The sequence below is a fragment of the Eleutherodactylus coqui genome, chromosome 9 (assembly GCF_035609145.1).
Source record: "Eleutherodactylus coqui strain aEleCoq1 chromosome 9, aEleCoq1.hap1, whole genome shotgun sequence".
NCBI lineage: Eukaryota > Metazoa > Chordata > Amphibia > Anura > Eleutherodactylidae > Eleutherodactylus > Eleutherodactylus coqui.
In genome coordinates, this window is record NC_089845.1 from 176,458,611 (window position 1) to 176,472,443 (window position 13,833).

Genomic DNA, 13,833 nt, shown 5'->3' on the forward strand with positions numbered 1-13,833 from the left:
ATAGAATACGGGATAGATCCAGGTTGTTTAGAGAATGGCGGAAAAAAAAGGAAGCAAAGCTAAGGATCAGGAAAGTTGCTGAAAGAAATGAATGTCGGGCTTTAGATAGACCAAAGGAATGTGTTAGAAAGATAAGCAGGAGGCCCAGCAGACAGAAAAGGTGTTTTAGACTGCTAGGAGGTGGTATAATGTAGGAAAAGGATTCACGAGGAGAGAGTGTAGTGGGGGATGTGTATTGCCTGTATCATGAACAATGTAATGCCTTTGTGTTGACTATAGCCCATCCCTATAATGGCGGCCACACTTGCAATGTTTTAAAACCCCCACATAGTGTGACTCTGCAGCAAGTGTGGTGAGCCCTGCCCCCATCCTGAAATTACTTCCCCCATGCGCTCACTTTCAGGGTGTGTGATGTTACTTCCGGCCATTCCAATCCCTTCCTCCTCCAGCAGCCATCTTGCCTCACCTGGGAGATTTGTAGACCCGCCCCTTTCTGCCTCTGGTGGCCATCTTGGTGCACTTGGGAGGCCTACATTCCCCAATGCCACTGTATCCAGTGCTAATATCAGGATTGTCTGAAGTAAGGTCTTGTTTGACCAGACTTTGTTACACTCCAAAATGTGGCCACCTTGGATGTGTGATAAGTTCAGGGAAACAAACCTTTGTTCTTTGTGAAGATGCAGCTTGGGACATAGTAGATGACTAAGCTGGTTTATATGGAAGATTGGAGTTGATGCATGGAGGACAGAGGGCAGGGACCCATGAGCAGGGGACGCCCTCTCATGGTGTGTTCCCAGGGGCTCTGTTTTCCACTGCCTGCTTCTCCAATGGATGTTCAGACAGATGATGTTATGGAAGGCTCCTACAGATGGAATAATTTCCCTATAGACACCCTGCAAAATTTTTCATGCAATTTGATGAAGTAATTTTGGTTTTTATGTGAGAAAGAGGGACTGAATTGCTCAGGGTAGGATGTCAATTCATCCATATTCTTTAGTTTTTTTTCCTTATGTCTTTGTATATTTTAGTGTCAGTCTACACTGAAGCTATAATTATATTCTGACAGGAGAGTGAAAGTTAAACATTGAGATTCCCTGAATGCTATTTCACTGTGTGACTGTAAATTTTGCTTGTGTTGCACCCCCTTGTGTTAAAAATGCTAACTGCGACCTGAAAAAAAGAAAAAAAAGATCTAAAGGATATTTTCGCTCAGGCTTCGCTGCATACAATGTCACCATGACCTACAAAGTGCTTGTTTTTGTGCCTCTTGGTTTCCTTTTTCAACGTACTAGTTTGAACGCGACTACTCCTTTTTCCATTGAGTATTCCGGTTCAAAAGGGGGGAGGCATAGGTGATCTGGGTCATAGATGATCTAGGTGTTGTAGATCAGCTATTGGGTTTTTAAAAAAAAATAAAGGAAATAAATAATTTTGTGCTACGAGATTCTGATCCATGTGAAATAGAATATCAACACGATTATTTAGTACTGATACAGCAAGAAACTGCAGGTATGCAAACAGTTACCGGAACCGCTGTTGACGTTGCATATGTTGAGCTTTTTGCAGATGGTACCAGGGTGAGGATTGACGACTCCACATTGGATATGCAGTGGTCACACAACAAGATGTCCTAGAAGCAGAAGCTCTGCCTCCGCATGTCTCAGCACAAGAAGCGGAACTGCAGGCCCTCACTGAGGCGTGTAGAGTGGCAGAAGGTAAGACGGCAACCCTTTCCACTGACTCCTGGTATGCATTTGGCATAGCTCATGATTACGGCCCAATATGGAAGGCCAGACAGTTTTTTACCTTAGCAGGACAACCAATTGAGAATGGTGCAGCGGTGCAGAGTCTCATGGAGGCCCTACTTCTACCTGACAGTGGAGAGCTCACACCAATTCCTACACTGGAGAAGCGAGAGTCGACACCCTCGCTGACAGCACAGCAAAGGCAGCGGCCCTCAAGCTGTAGAAGAAAAGAAGAAAGATACTGACAGCATGAGTCAGTGGTAAAAACTTTGGACATTGACAAAATTTGGACTTTGATATGCTAAAGACTTTACAGTTACAAGCCAGCAAGGAAGGAAAGAATAAATGGACTAATATGGGAGCAGCAGAAACAGGACAGCGTATGGTGAACAGTCAACAGCACTTGCTTACCACAGTTCCTGTATCCCATGATGGCCCAGCTGATGGACGGAAAGACCCACCTAGTAAAGCAGCAATGATGTTGACGCTTGAAAGAGGACGGGCGACTTCTGGGTTCTCTGTAGCTGCTGCATCATTTGTCCAGTTTAGCATGATCTATGCCATGAGTGAGACAGGGCAGAAGTAAATTTGCCACATCACACTTGCCTAGACCACTCTACCCATTTCAGGGATTGCAAATTGACTACGTTCAGCTCCCACTTGTTGGGAAGTATGAATACGTGCTTGTTGTTGTTGATGTCTTTGCAGGTTGGAGGCCGACCCGGTTACCAAGGCAAACAAGTAGGTAACCACAAAGAAGCTCATGAACGAGGTAAACTGTGAATATGGGGTACCAGAAGTGATTCAGAGTCAGACAGAGGTATAAACCTCGCAGGTGAATGTAACATGTCATGTCTGCTCTGGGGGGTATCCCAGGCCTTTTACATACTGTACTACCTTTAGTGTAGTGGAAAGGTGGAGAGACGTAGTGGCACGCTAAAAGTAAGATACTTAAAAATGATGCCACTTTGGAAAGACTGTCATCCAATAGCCTTATACAGTGTTAGATATGAACCCAGGGGGGATCATACATTATCTCCCTACGAGATTGTTTGGGCTAGCCCCAAGGCTAGGTCGTTACTATCCTCAGTAGTTACAATTACAATCTGATGTGTTGACTAATTATGTGATTTCCGTTGTTAAAGAACTAACCAAAGCCTATGCACAGGTGTTCTCTTCCAGACTCAGAGGCAGACACTGGGACACATATCTTGCAGCCTGGGGATTGGGTGTGCGTCAAAAAGTTCCCCAGGAAGCACCCTCCTGAGCCCCGATTTGATGGCCCCTACCAGGTGCTTCTGACTACTGCCACAGCTGTAAAACTTGCCGAAAGACTTACATTGATCCACGCTTCATACTATAAGAAAGCTTCAGATCCGGGAGACCAGTCTTAGTTGTGCCAAGGACATTACTCTGGTTAGGGCTAGTGAGAGAGGAGGGTGGCAACTGGAATCCTTAGTCGGAAGAATATGGGGGTATGGTTACCTTCTAGTATAACTCGTCCAATGCTCAAGTAGCCGCATATTCCTTCGACTATTGTACTGTGGTCCCGTGTCTAGGCGCAAGATCCCACCGCAGGCCAGATTTAGCTCAGTCCAGCTGGTTATATGACTCATATACCCGGGGAATACAATATGTTTGCGCCACTGATAACGTCTGGGGAGAAGACTGCCGTTATTGGGGATTAGTGGGATGGAACACAGGAATAGACTGGTCCTATAAACCGCGAAGTGCCTTAAATAAGAAAGATAAGAGCGGGAAATCCCTAATCAGTCGTATAACCCTCCTTGAGAATAATAAGGACAGCAGGTATTGGAAGGCTGAACTTAGTATGTTGCTTGGTTTTAATGCGGTTTTTACATTAACCATGGGAGATCTCAAGCCCGGGGGACGGGGGGGGGGGAGGGGGGGGGGAGACTTACAGTCTGGGGACATACCGGTACGGGAGGACAGATCCCTTAGGGAAGTTTAAAATAAGGGATATGGTAGATGCACCCGAATGGAAGCCTTCACTTAGTCCCGTGCCCATAATTAACCCCCTCCGCCGTAAGATAAAGACCTTGACGAACATGATGATCATAGCCGACCCTACCTTTTGAGGACACCTTGACAGTAGCGACTGGCTACTCTGACCAGAATCTCTGGTTGGAGTTGATGAGGTACAATGCTAACAGGAGCAACAAGTCTAACTGTTGCGTGTGCGGTAGTGCCCGACCACACTCGGGGATGGTCCCCCTAAATCTCCCTATAGATGCTGAAGAGTGGTTTATTAGTCTCTTCACGAACATTTCCGCTAATTACACTGTCCGTGAGAAGTGGAAGAAGGAATACTCTATAACTACTTAAGTGTTTTGCACCGGAGAGAGTATTACTGACTACCCTGGAAACTACACCTGCCAGGCAAATGGGCAGGGTGGAGGGAGATTTTTGGGGAACTCACCAACGGGTATTGCTCCTCCTACGGTACGATAGGAGGGGAATGGACACAGAATCAGGTCCAGTCCTTAGGAGACGTTTACTGGCTTTGTGGAGACATGAGGTAGAGGACCCGCCTGGAGGGTAATTGGACAGGGGAGTGTGCCTTAGTAAAGCCCTTATGCTCCTCCACATCCTGTCAGACAGCATTGAGGATAATGAGGTTACCCCCAATAGTTACTTTATCTCGATCCAACCCTGTCTGTGTTTTGGGGTTATCCTGTCATGTTGGTCTATCCTTGTTTTCCGCATAGGTACGGCGGTTCCTTCCAGTCTTGTCACTAGGTAGTGTAGGGTCAGTGTCGGCGGCCTGGACGTGTCCACCATCTGGGCTATCTCCAGGAGGGACATTGGTGTGGGTGAAGATTACGGAGTCCCAGGCCGTGCGTACCTGTGCACACTACTAGTATTGTAACATTATACTAGTGCGAGAAGAGAGACCCCTGGTGGTAGTTTTGATCTACACGTATACATTGACGTCATATGATAGCCAAGGGGGGTACCTGACGAGTTTTAAAAACTAGAGACCAAGTTAAAACTAGATTCGAGTCCATTTTCCCGATCATTAGGATAAATAAATGTTGACTGGATTAATTATGTTTATTATAATTAGCAGCGGTTTATAAATTATACTAGAGACGCCTTATAGGGACTAGTCGACCAATAGGACCTACCTCGACTATGACTTTTTAAAATAGAATGGCCTTAGATATGATTTTAGCTAAAAAGGGGAGTGTCTGTAAGATGATAGGGGAGACTTGTACCTACATCCCAGACGACACGTGACCCGCGGGTAAAGACGCAGTTGCCATTAAAGAAGCTGACCGCACTAACTAAAAAGAGCTAACCTTTGGGACCAGCACTCGCCATGGATGAGCGGGTGGTAAAGGATCCTGGCACAGACGGGCGTCGCTGTTGTATGTGAACTGATTATATTTTCTGTTCTAGTCTGCTGTGTTATCCCCTGTGTCAGAGAGACCTGTGAAACTGATGCTGGAAAAGCCGCTCCCACAGTGAGTTTGCAGGATGCATCCCCAGAAGGAGTGGACAAGTCCTACACCCCCTTGAAGACCCTAAATCAAACCTTCAACGCGCTCCAGTTTTAGGCTCACGCGCAGAGAACTGTGAAAATTTGATGGGAAGAGTTAGAGGATAGACATTTTAAGGGGGCATTGTAATAAAAATAAATCTTGGTATTTGTATAGCGCCTACTTATTCCGCAGCGCTTTCAGGTAATTATTACTTATTACCCCCCACCAAGCTGCGTTCTCATTTTACCGACCTCGGAAGGATGGAAGGCTGAGTCAACCTTGAGCCGGCTACCTGACGCATGTGGGGATCGAACTTGCAACCTTCAGGTCGTAGGCGAGAGCTTACACTCTGCGCCACACGAGGCTCGTGGTAGACATGATGATTAGTCAGCGTAAAATGTCTATTGATTTGTACTAAACTAGAAGTATTGCGCAGCTGTAGTGATTTAACTCTATAGAGGCTAATGGCTGCATAATTTTATTATGGTAATTGCTGGACAATGGCATGGTGGAAGATGTGTGTTTCATAACTTTAGACTGATACAAAGTTCCACAAGCAGCCACTGAGAGTTAAAGTCACAATATTATGTATACCTGTATTCATTATTGTGTGTTACCCCAGCCCTACCTTCCCCCACACCGAAACTCTCCATCCATACTGAAACTTCTTAAACAAAGACTGCCACGTACACTGAAATTCCTTCAACTTGACTGCATGCTGAGGGGACAAAGTCCACACTACACTGGACTAGAGAGAAGGTGGGCAGGGAGGCAGGGAATTCTATACGACCCAGCGAATAAGAATATGTATATGTTACTGATGTAATCTGTTGCACGCCCATAAAGGGCAGGTATTATGTGTTTCAATAAATTAGGGATCTGAGGATAATAACTCAGAGAGCTGGTTGAGATTCAAGGCTGATAAATTGTGTCCGATTGGTTTCTTTTATTATGTGTGCACACTATACAATTAGGAAGCTACAGAATACCCTGAAACCTGCTGGAGGAAAATATGATCCAGATCAGTCTCTTCCACCACCGGTCTCGCCTCCATCACATTATATGACTACTTCACAGTACTTGTCTCTTCCACCGCCGGCCTCGCCGCCATCACATAACATAACATGACCACTTCACAGTACTTTTCTCTTACACCACCGGCCTCGCCTGCATCACAAAACATGACTACTTTACAGTACTTGTCTCTTCCACCGCTGGCCTCACCTCCATCACATAACATGACTACTTCACAGTACTGGTCTCTTCCACCGCCGGCCTCACCTCCATCACATAACATGACTACTTCACCGTACTTGTCTCTTCCACTGCCGGCCTCACCTCCATCACATAACATGACATGACTACTTCACAGTACTTGTCTCTTCCACCGCCGGCCTCACCTCCATCACATAACATGACTACTTCACAGTACTGGTCTCTTCCACCGCCGGCCTCACCTCCATCACATAACATGACTACTTCACAGTACTTGTCTCTTCCACCGCCGGCCTCACCTCCATCACATAACATAAATATTTCACAGTACTTGTCTCTTCCACCGCCGGCCTCACCTCCATCACATAACATGACTACTTCACAGTACTTGTCTCTTCCACCGCTTGCCTCGCCTCCATCACATAACATGACTACTTCACAGTACTTGTCTCTTCCACCGCTGGCCTCGCCTCCATCACATAACATGACATGACTACTTCACAGTACTTGTCTCTTCCACCGCCGGCCTCGCCTCCATCACAGATAACATGACTACTTCACAGTACTTGTCTCTTCCACCGCCAGCCTCACCTCCATCACATAACATAACATGACTACTTCACAGTACTTGTCTCTTCCACCGCCGGCCTCGCCTCCATCACATAACATGACTACTTCACAGTACTTGTCTCTTCCACCGCCGGCCTCGCCTCCATCACATAACATGACTACTTCACAGTACTTGTCTCTTCCACCGCCGGCCTCACCTCCATCACATAACATGACTACTTCACAGTACTTATCTCTTCCACCGCCGGCCTCACCTCCATCACATAACATGACTACTTCACAGTACTTGTCTCTTCCACCGCTGGCCTCGCCTCCATCACATAACATGACTACTTCACAGTACTTGTCTCTTCCACCGCCGGCCTCACCTCCATCACATAACATGACTACTTCACCGTACTTGTCTCTTCCACTGCCGGCCTCACCTCCATCACATAACATGACATGACTACTTCACAGTACTTGTCTCTTCCACCGCCGGCCTCACCTCCATCACATAACATGACTACTTCACAGTACTGGTCTCTTCCACCGCCGGCCTCACCTCCATCACATAACATGACTACTTCACAGTACTTGTCTCTTCCACCGCCGGCCTCACCTCCATCACATAACATAAATATTTCACAGTACTTGTCTCTTCCACCGCCGGCCTCACCTCCATCACATAACATGACTACTTCACAGTACTTGTCTCTTCCACCGCTGGCCTCGCCTCCATCACATAACATGACTACTTCACAGTACTTGTCTCTTCCACCGCTGGCCTCGCCTCCATCACATAACATGACTAGTTCACAGTACTGGTCTTTTCCACCGCCGGCCTCGCCTCCATCACATAACATGACATGACTACTTCACAGTACTGGTCTCTTCCACCGCCGGCCTCGCCTCCATCACATAACATGACTACTTCACAGTACTTGTCTCTTCCACCGCCGGTCTCGCCTCCATCACATAACATGACATGACTACTTCACAGTACTTGTCTCTTCCACCGCCGGCCTCACCTCCATCACATAACATAACATGACTACTTCACAGTACGTGTCTGTTCCACCGCCGGCCTCACCTCCATCACATAACATGACTACTTCACAGTACTTGTCTCTTCCACCGCCGGCCTCGCCTCCATCACATGACATGACTACTTCACAGTACTGGTCTCTTCCACCGCCGGCCTCACCTCCATCACATAACATGACTACTTCACAGTACTTGTCTCTTCCACCGCTGGCCTCGCCTCCATCACATAACATGACTACTTCACAGTACTTGTCTCTTCCACCGCTGGCCTCGCCTCCATCACATAACATGACTAGTTCACAGTACTTGTCTCTTCCACCGCCGGCCTCGCCTCCATCACATAACATGACATGAGTACTTCACAGTACTTGTCTCTTCCACCGCCGGCCTCGCCTCCATCACAGATAACATGACTACTTCACAGTACTTGTCTCTTCCACCGCCAGCCTCGCCTCCATCACATAACATGACATGACTACTTCATAGTACTTGTCTCTTCCACCGCCGGCCTCACCTCCATCACATGACATGAATACTTCACAGTACTTGTCTCTTCCACCGCCGGCCTCACCTCCATCACATAACATGACTACTTCACAGTACTGGTCTCTTCCACCGCCGGCCTCACCTCCATCACATAACATGACTACTTCACAGTACTTGTCTCTTCCACCGCCGGCCTCACCTCCATCACATAACATAAATATTTCACAGTACTTGTCTCTTCCACCGCTGGCCTCGCCTCCATCACATAACATGACTACTTCACAGTACTTGTCTCTTCCACCGCTGGCCTCGCCTCCATCACATAACATGACTACTTCACAGTACTTGTCTCTTCCACCGCCGGTCTCGCCTCCATCACATAACATGACATGACTACTTCACAGTACTTGTCTCTTCCACCGCCGGCCTCACCTCCATCACATAACATAACATGACTACTTCACAGTACGTGTCTGTTCCACCGCCGGCCTCACCTCCATCACATAACAGGACTACTTCACAGTACTTGTCTCTTCCACCGCCGGCCTCGCCTCCATCACATAACATGACATGACTACTTCACAGTACTTGTCTCTTCCACCGCCGGCCTCACCTCCATCACATCACATGACATGACTACTTCACAGTACTTGTCTCTTCCACCGCCGGCCTCGCCTCCATCACGACATGACTACTTCACAGTACTGGTCTCTTCCACCGCCGGCCTCACCTCCATCACATAACATGACTACTTCACAGTACTTGTCTCTTCCACCGCTGGCCTCGCCTCCATCACATAACATGACTAGTTCACAGTACTTGTCTCTTCCACCGCCGGCCTCGCCTCCATCACATAACATGACATGACTACTTCACAGTACTTGTCTCTTCCACCGCCGGCCTCGCCTCCATCACAGATAACATGACTACTTCACAGTACTTGTCTCTTCCACCGCCAGCCTCGCCTCCATCACATAACATGACATGACTACTTCACAGTACTTGTCTCTTCCACCGCCGGCCTCACCTCCATCACATGACATGACTACTTCACAGTACTTGTCTCTTCCACCGCCGGCCTCACCTCCATCACATAACATGACTACTTCACAGTACTGGTCTCTTCCACCGCCGGCCTCACCTCCATCACATAACATGACTACTTCACAGTACTTGTCTCTTCCACCGCCGGCCTCACCTCCATCACATAACATAAATATTTCACAGTACTTGTCTCTTCCACCGCTGGCCTCGCCTCCATCACATAACATGACTACTTCACAGTACTTGTCTCTTCCACCGCTGGCCTCGCCTCCATCACATAACATGACTAGTTCACAGTACTTGTCTCTTCCACCGCCGGCCTCGCCTCCATCACATAACATGACATGACTACTTCACAGTACTTGTCTCTTCCACCGCCGGCCTCACCTCCATCACATCACATGACATGACTACTTCACAGTACTTGTCTCTTCCACCGCCGGCCTCACCTCCATCACATGACATGACTACTTCACAGTACTGGTCTCTTCCACCGCTGGCCTCACCTCCATCACATGACATGACTACTTCACAGTACTTGTCTCTTCCACCGCCGGCCTCGCCTCCATCACGACATGACTACTTCACAGTACTGGTCTCTTCCACCGCCGGCCTCACCTCCATCACATAACATGACTACTTCACAGTACTTGTCTCTTCCACCGCTGGCCTCGCCTCCATCACATAACATGACTACTTCACAGTACTTGTCTCTTCCACCGCTGGCCTCGCCTCCATCACATAACATGACTAGTTCACAGTACTTGTCTCTTCCACCGCCGGCCTCGCCTCCATCACATAACATGACATGACTACTTCACAGTACTTGTCTCTTCCACCGCCGGCCTCGCCTCCATCACAGATAACATGACTACTTCACAGTACTTGTCTCTTCCACCGCCAGCCTCGCCTCCATCACATAACATGACATGACTACTTCACAGTACTTGTCTCTTCCACCGCCGGCCTCACCTCCATCACATGACATGACTACTTCACAGTACTTGTCTCTTCCACCGCCGGCCTCACCTCCATCACATAACATGACTACTTCACAGTACTGGTCTCTTCCACCGCCGGCCTCACCTCCATCACATAACATGACTACTTCACAGTACTTGTCTCTTCCACCGCCGGCCTCACCTCCATCACATAACATAAATATTTCACAGTACTTGTCTCTTCCACCGCTGGCCTCGCCTCCATCACATAACATGACTACTTCACAGTACTTGTCTCTTCCACCGCTGGCCTCGCCTCCATCACATAACATGACTAGTTCACAGTACTTGTCTCTTCCACCGCCGGCCTCGCCTCCATCACATAACATGACATGACTACTTCACAGTACTTGTCTCTTCCACCGCCGGCCTCGCCTCCATCACAGATAACATGACTACTTCACAGTACTTGTCTCTTCCACCGCCAGCCTCGCCTCCATCACATAACATAACATGACTACTTCACAGTACTTGTCTCTTCCACCGCCGACCTCGCCTCCATCACATAACATGACTACTTCACAGTACTTGTCTCTTCCACCGCCGGCCTCGCCTCCATCACATAACATGACATGACTACTTCACAGTACTGGTCTCTTCCACCACCGGCCTCACCTCCATCACAGATAACATGACTACTTCACAGTACTTGTCTCTTCCACCGCCGGCCTCACCTCCATCACATAACATGACTACTTCACAGTACTTATCTCTTCCACCGCCGGCCTCACCTCCATCACATAACATGACTACTTCACAGTACTTGTCTCTTCCACCGCTGGCCTCGCCTCCATCACATAACATGACTACTTCACAGTACTTGTCTCTTCCACCGCCGGCCTCACCTCCATCACATGACATGACTACTTCACAGTACTGGTCTCTTCCACCGCTGGCCTCACCTCCATCACATAACATGACATGACTACTTCACAGTACTTGTCTCTTCCACCGCTGGCCTCGCCTCCATCACATAACATGACTACTTCACAGTACTTGTCTCTTCCACCGCCGGCCTCACCTCCATCACAGATAACATGACTACTTCACAGTACTTGTCTCTTTCACCGCCGGCCTCGCCTCCATCACATAACATGACTACTTCACAGTACTGGTCTTTTCCACCGCCGGCCTCGCCTCCATCACATAACATGACATGACTACTTCACAGTACTGGTCTCTTCCACCGCCGGCCTCACCTCCATCACATAACATGACTACTTCACAGTACTTGTCTCTTCCACCGCCGGCCTCACCTCCATCACATAACATGACTACTTCACAGTACTTGTCTCTTCCACCGCTGGCCTCGCCTCCATCACATAACATGACTACTTCACAGTACTTATCTCTTCCACCGCCGGCCTCACCTCCATCACATAACATGACTACTTCACAGTACTTGTCTCTTCCACCGCTGGCCTCGCCTCCATCACATAACATGACTACTTCACAGTACTTGTCTCTTCCACCGCCGGCCTCACCTCCATCACATGACATGACTACTTCACAGTACTGGTCTCTTCCACCGCTGGCCTCACCTCCATCACATGACATGACTACTTCACAGTACTGGTCTCTTCCACCGCTGGCCTCACCTCCATCACATAACATGACATGACTACTTCACAGTACTGGTCTCTTCCACCGCTGGCCTCACCTCCATCACATGACATGACTACTTCACAGTACTTGTCTCTTCCACCGCCGGCCTCACCTCCATCACATGACATGACTACTTCACAGTACTGGTCTCTTCCACCGCTGGCCTCACCTCCATCACATGACATGACTACTTCACAGTACTTGTCTCTTCCACCGCCGGCCTCGCCTCCATCACATGACATGACTACTTCACAGTACTGGTCTCTTCCACCGCCGGCCTCACCTCCATCACATAACATGACATGACTACTTCACAGTACTTGTCTCTTCCACTGCCGGCCTCACCTCCATCACATGACATGACATGACTACTTCACAGTACTTGTCTCTTCCACCGCCGGCCTCACCTCCATCACATGACATGACTACTTCACAGTACTGGTCTCTTCCACCGCCGGCCTCGCCTCCATCACATAACATGACATGACTACTTCACAGTACTTGTCTCTTCCACTGCCGGCCTCACCTCCATCACATGACATGACATGACTACTTCACAGTACTTGTCTCTTCCACCGCCGGCCTCACCTCCATCACATGACATGACTACTTCACAGTACTGGTCTCTTCCACCGCCGGCCTCGCCTCCATCACATAACATGACATGACTACTTCACAGTACTGGTCTCTTCCACCGCCGGCCTCACCTCCATCACATAACATGACATGACTACTTCACAGTACTGGTCTCTTTCAGATGTCTTGACTGTATGGAGACTTTAAAGGAGATGTCCCGCGCCGAAACGGGTTTTTTTTTTTTTAAACCCCCCCCCCCGTTCGGCGCGAGACAACCCCGATGCAGGGGTTAAAAAAACCACCCGCACAGCGCTTACCTGAATCCCGGCGGTCCGGTGACTTCAATACTTACCGCTGAAGATGGCCGCCGGGATCTTCTACCTTCGTGGACCGCAGCTCTTCTGTGCGGTCCACTGCCGATTCCAGCCTCCTGATTGGCTGGAATCGGCACGTGACGGGGCGGAGCTACACGGAGCCGCTCTCTGGCACGAGCGGCTCCATAGAAGACTGCTGAAGACCCGGACTGCGCAAGCGCGGCTAATTTGGCCATCGGAGGGCGAAAATTAGTCGGCTCCATGGGAACGAGGACGCTAGCAACGGAGCAGGTAAGTATAAAACTTTTTATAACTTCTGTATGGCTCATAATTAATGCACAATGTACATTACAAAGTGCATTAATATGGCCATACAGAAGTGTATAGACCCACTTGCTGCCTCGGGACATCTCCTTTAAGCTCGGGTGATGGCGCAACCTTCCACCAGACAAATTAGAAGCTTCAAGCTTTGGAATAGGTGACCAACGTCTCTTGTATGAGTAGAAAACCAGCAAATAAACGTAGTAGTGGCGGGCACGGCTGTCAGCCAGCAGCGGACCACCACGCCTGACTGGAGAAAGATGGGGTCTGAAGGAAATGTCCTGTCGCAGTCTGACAGCTGTGCCTGACGCTCCAGCTATACTGATGAGAAGGTTCTTTACCTGCACATGCGCTCGTGTGCTGGTTCTAACAGGATTTGGGGAGAGGCTTTACAGCAGCCTCATGGCCCGTTCAAACAATGACT